Here is an 8,991-nt window from a genome sequence, read left to right on the forward strand (position 1 = left end):
CCTCAGTTAAATTAATAAGAACATGTCAATGAATATTCACGAATATTTATTAGCTGACATACATAATCACACATTTTCCCATCAAGCTGCAGCATAGGCACAAAACAATGTAGTCATTTTTCAATAAACACAGTTAAAAGTAATATCACCAAACTTACTGCAAAAGTTATCAGAGTAAAATTTAATTCAGAAGCAGGATGCAAACAAGCCAGCTGTGAAGGTGCTATGTGGTTGGGACATACCACTAGTGTAAAAGGGGGAAGGCGGACCGCTCCACTGCTTGTAGTGACTTGTAGATATTTTTGTTATGCACTGTCAGTCATAGGCGTAAATTCGGGGGGGGGTCTGGACCCCCACAATATTGAAAAAGTCTAGAATTGTGCCCCCCAGAAAAATCATTGAAGAAACATTTGGATTTAAATAATATCAATATGAAAAGGCAAAAGAAACAAAGAATTAACTAAATCTGCCATTTATCTCAGAAAAAAATAAGAATTAATTTTTAGGTCCACCCCTACCGTTATTAGAACAATGGTCCAGTCCAAAGTGTAGGAGGAGCAACAGCTGAGCTGCTGAACAATATAGGCTGTCAGAGCCACTGAAGTGAGGATCTAGCTGTTAGCTGTGGCTCTGAAGCACAAACATAAAACCCTCCACTAAGTAAATACTTAAAACAAAAGACATGTAAACAGTTTATTTACCTTCACTGCTCAATAAGAAGAAACACATCAACAATAAAGAGCCGACTGCAGTTCGTTAATTTCTTACTTTGCTACCTTTGACAAAAAAATCTTAAAGCTTTGTACAACAAAAGCAGTGTAGCAGTTTTTAGCTCATCATGATTTAGCCAATCATCTACTTCATATTTAAGTCTTTAACTTTTAGTTACATTTCTATTTAACTAAAAGTTTGAAACTGGAGGGAGGGGCTGAGCAAGTGGACCAGCTCTGTGTGTGGGAGCCGAGAACAGAGAAGAAAAAAAAAGTTATGCCTTTATTTCTCAGTCTTCAAAATAGAGCGTCTAAAACCACAAAATAAAATCTGAATATTTTTCTATATTAACCCTTGTGCTTTAAGTGTTATGTTTATAATTCAATATACTATAACAGAATTGCACAAATTGTCAATACATTCAGAGTTTATAGACAACATGCTTATGAAAATTAGCACAATAAAACACTTTAGAGGAAATGTGAAAAATATTTCAGCAAGGACAGAGTATTGTTTTAATACAGTGTCACAGTATTCCAGATAAACTGACATTTCTCCTTCCTAAGAACAGTAAGGATTGACAACAGAACATTCCCATTCACTGCACCTTACAGAAACCTACAAAAAAGAACAATAGAGCAATTAAACAGAGAAAGCATTTGTATTTTAAAGAGTACAGAAAAACAGCAAAGAAAAAAGTGAGACTTGCTGGAGCTTTTAGGACGTTGTGGACTCGCCATGTATGTGACATCATCAGAACTGATGATAATTGGGACCGGATGCCTGGGGTGGAAAAACATTTCTGAGTGTCTTCTTTGCCTGTTTATGTTAGAAGTAGAAAAAAATAGTCAGCAATATCATAGAGTCAGTTGATGTTGGCAATAACTATGAAGCTGTTTTAAGTGTGGACTTAAGGAGACAAACTACCTTAAAAGCTTTCCATCCATGATCTGAACACACTGATCCTTGCAGGGTGGCGAGGGGGGCTGGTGGTGACCATCTCTAGCAGTCATCAGATGAGAGGTGGGGTTCACCCTGGACAGGTCACCAGTCTATCACAGGGCCCTGAAAGCCAACAACGGATAAAATGCAGGAGAGAGAAATGGCAGATTAACAAGGGGAATAAATTCTGTCCAATTATTTTTAAATCAAATCATGTTTATTAAACACATAGTGTTGGTAACACACCAATTTTCTGTTAAAACTGTGGCCAGCTGCTTAGAAAAAAAAAAAAAAAAAGCCTTCACCCATGAAGACCATGTGGAGGTTCATCCTCAGTGGTGGTTGTTGATCTGGTGGAGCCAGAGCCTCTTCTGAGACAGGAAAGTCTTTAGGTTTTCTCATTTCTGATCCCTGGCTTCCTCTTTCATATTCATTTGGTTAGACTGCAAAAATATGTTGAAGATAAAAACAATGATGAACAAGTTATAACAACAACCTAGCAATATCAAATTCTCTTTGGCATACTGAGCTAAATTAAAACCAGGTTAAGTTTATAAAGAAAACTATTAAGTCCCAACAAAGAAAGCCTTTATGCAGTTATAACATGAAGCTGAATGATTGTTATAGTAATAATCATAAAAGTCACAATAAAATTAAGGCACCTAAAAAAGCATACTTTATTAGCCTAAAGTATAGACTGAGATGTAAGTTAAAACATACTGAAATTAATAATTTAAAGTAAGCGTTAAGTGAATTTTATTTTAAAAAATTCAACTTTGAGCATATATTTTAAACTATACACAAAGTATCTTTAAAATATATTTTAAATGTACACTTGAGCAAGTGTATATTTGCACTTGGGCAAATACATATTTTGTTCACCTAAAGTATACTTTTATTTAATATATTTCTTAAAAGTGTATTTTGGTACAATTATATTTAAGTATGTTTAAAGTTAAAATGTCAAAATTGGTACAAGCATACTTTTAGTATACTTCGTATATATTTATAGGTAGTACACTTAATACTTAGTATACTTAAAATATACTTACACAAATGTACATATATTTGAAATATAGTAAAGTAATTTTTTTTCACTAGGGTGAGCCTTGAGTTTGACACATGTGATGTATAAGAAAAAGGGAGCAGGCACTCCAAAGATAATGAGTCTTGTGTTCAAGACTTAGGATCATTTTATTTAAGAATTTTTTTTATAAACTTTCTTGATCCAGTTCATGAACAAATCAGGATAAGTCTCTAGTTATTAAGAATATATAGCAAAGATAAACCATATTCAACACTGCAGCAGTGATGTAGTAACTACTAATTGTAATGCATTTTACCTAACGAAGTAGTTATTAGTACTTACATTTCGTGACGTTTAAATGCGCATTACATCATATATGTTTCTTCTGTAAAAATCTGAAATTGTCATAGTATTGAGTAAACTATACTCAATACTGGTCCACATGATTTTGGTCCACATGATCTTACAATGGGGTAAAATGTAGACAAAAAATGAAAATCTTACTCATAATGATGAGTCTGTGGGGGAAACGGAAAGAGACTTGAACTGAACCTATGTGGGGGATCTTAGAACTGCCGGAGCGAGGGAGATCTTTTGAAGGACCAGAGGAAAGATGCAGAATCGTGGAGACATTGGAATATGGACAGGTTACGCAGAGCTTGAATCGAGGAAGAGGAATGGAACATTGCCAGTCGTGGCACGTGAACCACAGGTTTTTTTCCTAGAGTCTTAAGATCACGAGTAGCAACCAGAAAGATTTGAGGAGCAGAATCCAAGAAGTCAACGGTGGAATTTTTAAAGGACACAAAGATGTAATTCAAGGAGATACCAAAAGTAGCACAAGGAACACAATATTGCTGGAACCTCAGAGGGCTCAGAGTATCATGTAGATCAGGAGAGGGCAACTCCAGGCCTCGAGGGCCGGTCTCCTGCAGCTTTTAGATGCATCTAAAAGCTGCAGCTTCAACACACCTGAGTCAAATAATGAGGTCGTTAGCAGGACTCTTGAGAACCTGACTTCACTGAGGAGGAGATTCAGCTGTTGGATTCAAGTGTGTTGAACCAGAGAGACATCTAAGAGTTGCAGGAGACCGGCCCTCCAGGATCCCTGATGAAGATTAACCACTCAAGCTCTGAAGTACAGGAAACTAGCTTCTCTTATCCTTGGGCTGATGAGCCTAGTTGATTAACAGGTGTGAGTTCACTCAGCAGATCTGACTTCCACAGCAGCTTCCTGGCTCCCTCTGGTGGAAACAGACCCAGGCCTCCTAACAGGAATTTGGAGCAAGAAAGAGACATTCAATCAAGTTCATTAAGAAAAACTGAAAAAAATTATTAAAGGTTTTATTAAAATATGGAAATGCATTCTGTACTTTTTTTTTTTTTTACCAAAATGTATAAAAATTTTATTCACACTTTGAAAAGCGTGAATAAAAAATATTGCCAAATTAAGGTGAAATAGAAGGATCTGGTTAACAGGTGTGAGTTCACTCAGCAGATCTGAGATTTTCACTAAGTGAAAAAGATTAATAAAGTTTATTGGATAACAATAAACTTATAAACTTTGCTTAAGGGAGCAAAGGCCTCAAGCAGAATCTTTAGAAGGAACTTGACTTATCCCTACTAAATAGTACCTTGATTCTTATCACTGCATAATCAAAGGTCACTTCAACAGGTTGGAGAAAGAACGACACTGAACATGAATTAAAGTGTCTCCTTACTCTTTTTCCCCCAACAACGGTCCTGCATGTTTCCTGACATACCTATGTCCTTGCTTCAGCCAAACTCATTTAATTTGGTGGTAGATTAACAGGTGTTTGCTGAACTGCAATCAGCTGAAACAAGTGCATTAAAGCAGGGAAAAATATTAAACATGCAGAGCAGTTTGGTTTCAGGACCACGGTTAGGAAACACTGTCCTAAATAAACCTTGGTGTGTAAAACCAAATAGTTATATTTTGTGTGCAAAGCTTCTCTGCAGAAATGGTCACAATTTGTCTTAAGGTCTCTGATGACATTTCATTTAGTTAGAAATTTATTTTACTTGTTTTACACAGGATGATTCTTGAAAATTTAGTATGAAATTGTATTTATTTTTTGTAAATAGCTGCATGTTAACAATAGACAAGTTTCATTTATAAATCAGTTGAGTTATAGTCCAAAGAAAATCTACTAAAACTGGAAGTTAAACTAACATATTATTGTTACTAATAAAATAGTGTTTTTATTGAAATCTTAGTTAATACACAATAAGTGATGCCTATTAACAAAACTAACTTTTCAAAACAACACAAGAATACAGCGTCTTAGTGAAAAACTTTCTGAGATCAACAGTCAAAATGTAGACACAAATGAGATCAGTATGATGGCCTTGAACAGTTAATAATCAATGCATTTCTCCGACAGCCTGTGGAAACCCTAGCAGAGAAGGATTCAGGAGTGCTGCTGAGTGCCCAGACTATCACCTCTGAGACTATCAGCACCACCACCACAACCCAGATCACTAAGGTCTGTGCATATCATTAACAGGCAAACAGGCAATAACATCAACAGAATTCACTAAAACATGTTCTGGGTGACTCAATGAGAACTTTTATTTATTTATTTACTTTCTAGTTTCGCTCAGAGTATAAATAGATTTCACAAAAAAATAGCTTACAAGATTCAATAAGTCATTCGTCAAAAAATAAAAAGAGGTTCATAATGCAGCCTGCAACCTTGACTAGGAAATGTTTCCTACATACAACACAAAACATTTAATTGAGGGGAGTTATAAAAATTGATTTCTATTACAACTAAAAATCACAATTAAAACATTTAGAAAGCTGGTTCTGATTTATTTACATTTCCTCCCCATGTGTGCCTGACTTTGAGACAAAGTGTCCAAATAAAGCCTGGGTTGGATTACATTACATACATCTTTATACCAATTTTTATTATGTAAATATAAAATGGATAATACACATCAACAGAAACTTTAAACATCTTGCTTTCTTCATGAGTGATCAGATTTGTTTTAGTCAAAAAATGGAAAAGCAAAACCATAATTTTTCATAACATTTAAAAATGGGGGAAATGGTTTTATTAAACATCAAAAAAGGACGATGAATTATTGAACCCATATCCACAGGTTGCAGTCTGATGCAATAGACTGACACAAGTTTGTTCATTTTTAAATCTTAGTTGGCATAATTCTATTACCAACCTTTTCTTAAATTTACATCAGTAATAGGAACATAAAGCATGATTAAGTGTTTTTTGCTGCTAGCTGTTTTCATGCAAATCTACAAATTCTTTAAAATATCTCACAAAAGAATTATGTTTGTGCTGGAAAAATTACATATCTGCATTATGACCAACAACTGAATTTTTTTTTATCTTCAAAGAGACAATATAGAGACACAATAAAGATGAATCTCTGTAAAAGTATATGTGTTTCAGTCTGTGTAAATTATCTGTTGTAGACGGTGAAAGGAGGAATTTCTGAGACTCGAATTGAGAAGAGAATTGTCATCACTGGAGACACAGCAATTGATCATGACAAGGTAAACATCATGAAAGAACAGATTGTAGTTTGAAAATGTAGAACAGAGTTGACTTGATAATTTCAGAAAGTGCAAAGAATGTTTATTAGCTCACAAATTGCAACAGATTTCTGCTTTAGATCTAATTTGCAATCCAAGTATTAGCTAATTTCTCTAATCCTTGAAGATGAATGCTTGTTTTGTTTGGCAAAGCCAAGTTACAGAAAGCCCCTAAAATACATATTTCAAAGACTGATTTTTAAATAAGAGAAATCTAGAGGTCTTGATATATGTAAAACAGGATATGGAGCAAGATCAGTGAGACCATTGAATGGAAATCAGGCAGTGAAACAGAAGGATCCAACAATGAGAAATCAGGAGCTTAAATACAGAGGCAGCAGTAAAAAAATGTCACAAAACCAAAGGAACTAATATGAAGAAATGTTTTACAGCTGTATGCGCTGTCCACACTCCAGCTCACCGATGGTGGCAGTAATACACCATCGCAGTTGGTCTGCCAAATGCCTTAAAACAAAACAAGAAAAACAACAAAAAGCTGGGGCAGGGAGAAAGCAGCAAAACCAAAGATGGGAGACTAATTAACACAAAGCCACTCAGACTCTAGAAAACCAAAAATACCTGACAATAATTCTAGAGAAAATAAATTAAACTAGAATTGCAAGCTGTTACAATTGGTTCCTCGGCTGACCCAGCAGGTCCATTCCCCTTACATCGCCCGTCCGCCCAAACAACTCTGTACACACCTCCCGATGAAGTTCCCTCCCCAACCTCGGTGCTCTGTGCGCGTCTACCGAGTCGGCAATTTTTCAGGAAGGGTTATTTTTTGTCCTGACATGTTACTAGCCAAGATAAGTGTGGATTTGGCTCCCCTTTAGTTATTCTATCTGTGGTCAGCTAGCATAACTAAGCTATGGTGGGAAGATAAACTCCAGGAGATTTAAGATTGTCAGTGAGCCAAGGGTGGCAGACACAGGGAGCCAGATTCAGAATAAACAAATTGACTGTAGAATGGGCAAACTTAAAATTTCTATCCATCCCAAGGTCTCAACCGGTACATTTCTTATTTCCAATCATCCAAATTAATGTGGTTGCAACCAAGATTGATTCTATTCTGCTACTGAGTATTAGCGTCCAAAGTTTGCCTTTGAAAGAATTGCATCCAACTTGTCTCACAGCACGTCCATATGCCAGGTATCCACAAGCTCCAAACAGCAGATATCATGAGTCCAAATAAATCCAGGATGAATCCCGCTGGGGAGTTGGCATGTTTATAGTTGCTGGTGCAAAAGAAATTGCAGAATAATTTATGGTTTCAAACTTATGGACAATTGAATTTCACAGTGATGTTCATAGCGATAATTAATTAGTTCTAATTGGGCAAAAAATAAAAAATCTGCTATGATAACTTTTTTTGTTTCTTCTTTAGTGCTTAATGTAGTAGGTTTTATTTGGCTGAGACTTAATACTTGAGGGCGAGATTGGTTTAGGATAATGCAATTCTCCTAAACCATGGCTCATTCATGGCTCTCTGTTGAGAAATAGTCCAGACCAAAAACTTTTGCACAGTGGCTCATCTGTTGGAGAATCCTTCTAGGAAACATTGCCCACATAAATTTTGACAATGGGACTTGCAGTTTTTGAGTTATGAGGTGAAACACTTTTTTTTTTCTACTGTAGTGCCACCTACAGATGTACATGCCTGAATATGTGTATTCAAGGGCATAACTTTGTGTTGAAAGTTGGTGGGGATGCATTGTGAAGAAGAGGACTATGGGGGTGGGAGGTGATAGGCTGAACAAATGTTCACATTCTTTATTGGCCACAGTTTATGCGACTGGAAAACCTTTTTTAGTGCTAAGAAAGGTCAAAACTTAAATGTGAATGCCATATGCAGTCTTATTCAATAAGCTTGTCATATTAATGGTACCTTTTGATAATAACCCTTTAGCGGGTGTTAAACATACTAACAGTTATAAAGATGTTAAAACATCAGTCATCTAATTAATCTATATAATGTGTTTCACTTGGTGATGGAATTACTAAATATTGAACTTTTCAATCAAATTCCATTTTATGGAACGGGTCTGTATATTTGCTCAATGCTTCCCTACAGTTGAAAACAGTTACAAAATTCGGTAATATTTTCTGTGAAAAATTATCACAATAATATAGCTCCCAGGCTCCCAGCCTGATTTTATGAAGTGCTCAAAAACATCAACAACTGTCCATAACAGTGAAAATGTCACTAAAGAATTCAAAAAACAGAATAAATAACTTCTGTGTAAGCTAAATGAATCCTTGTTAGTGCAAACTTTGTATTTTTCAGTCATGGGATTCTGATTCCACAGCTGACCCTGAATTGGCTGGCATAAAGCTGTGCCCTGCTGAATTACACATAGCAAACGTATTTATTTACTGTGAAATTATACAATAAGACAGGTTTTAATTCATTTTTCGTATCCTTTTCTGTCTCACCTGCGATTCTGCAGCTGTCCCTGGTTCTGTACGCTGCTGAAAAGCTCATAACGTTCTAGTGATGCTAGTGTAACCACTTTCCAAGTCACAACTATGTCTCTGCTCTTGTCAAAGTTTTCAGTGGGACTTTTTTGGGGCAGTTGGGGAGTACAGTGTCCATCATTATTAGTGAATTGCACATCACCTATTAGCCATTACAGCTAGTGATGCCTGTTTTCCGGACAATAAATTCATCATTTTCATCTTACATCCTGGGTCCCAGCGTCTTCTCCTCACCTTACCACCACCCATT

General features: G+C 35.9%; 1 long non-coding RNA gene across 1 annotated transcript in view; it reads left to right on the plus strand.

The window, feature by feature from the left end:
- Window positions 1-4,886: 4,886 nt before the first annotated feature.
- LOC103132507 (uncharacterized) overlaps window positions 4,887-8,991 on the plus strand; it is a 16,602-nt gene continuing 12,497 nt past the window's right edge. Inside the window, exons 1-2 of the long non-coding RNA XR_475572.2 lie at window positions 4,887-5,187; window positions 6,144-6,224. This is a non-coding gene — a long non-coding RNA (uncharacterized LOC103132507). The remainder of the gene's footprint in view (window positions 5,188-6,143; window positions 6,225-8,991) is intronic.

Source organism: Poecilia formosa, unplaced genomic scaffold, assembly GCF_000485575.1.
Source record: "Poecilia formosa unplaced genomic scaffold, Poecilia_formosa-5.1.2 Scaffold1093, whole genome shotgun sequence".
NCBI lineage: Eukaryota > Metazoa > Chordata > Actinopteri > Cyprinodontiformes > Poeciliidae > Poecilia > Poecilia formosa.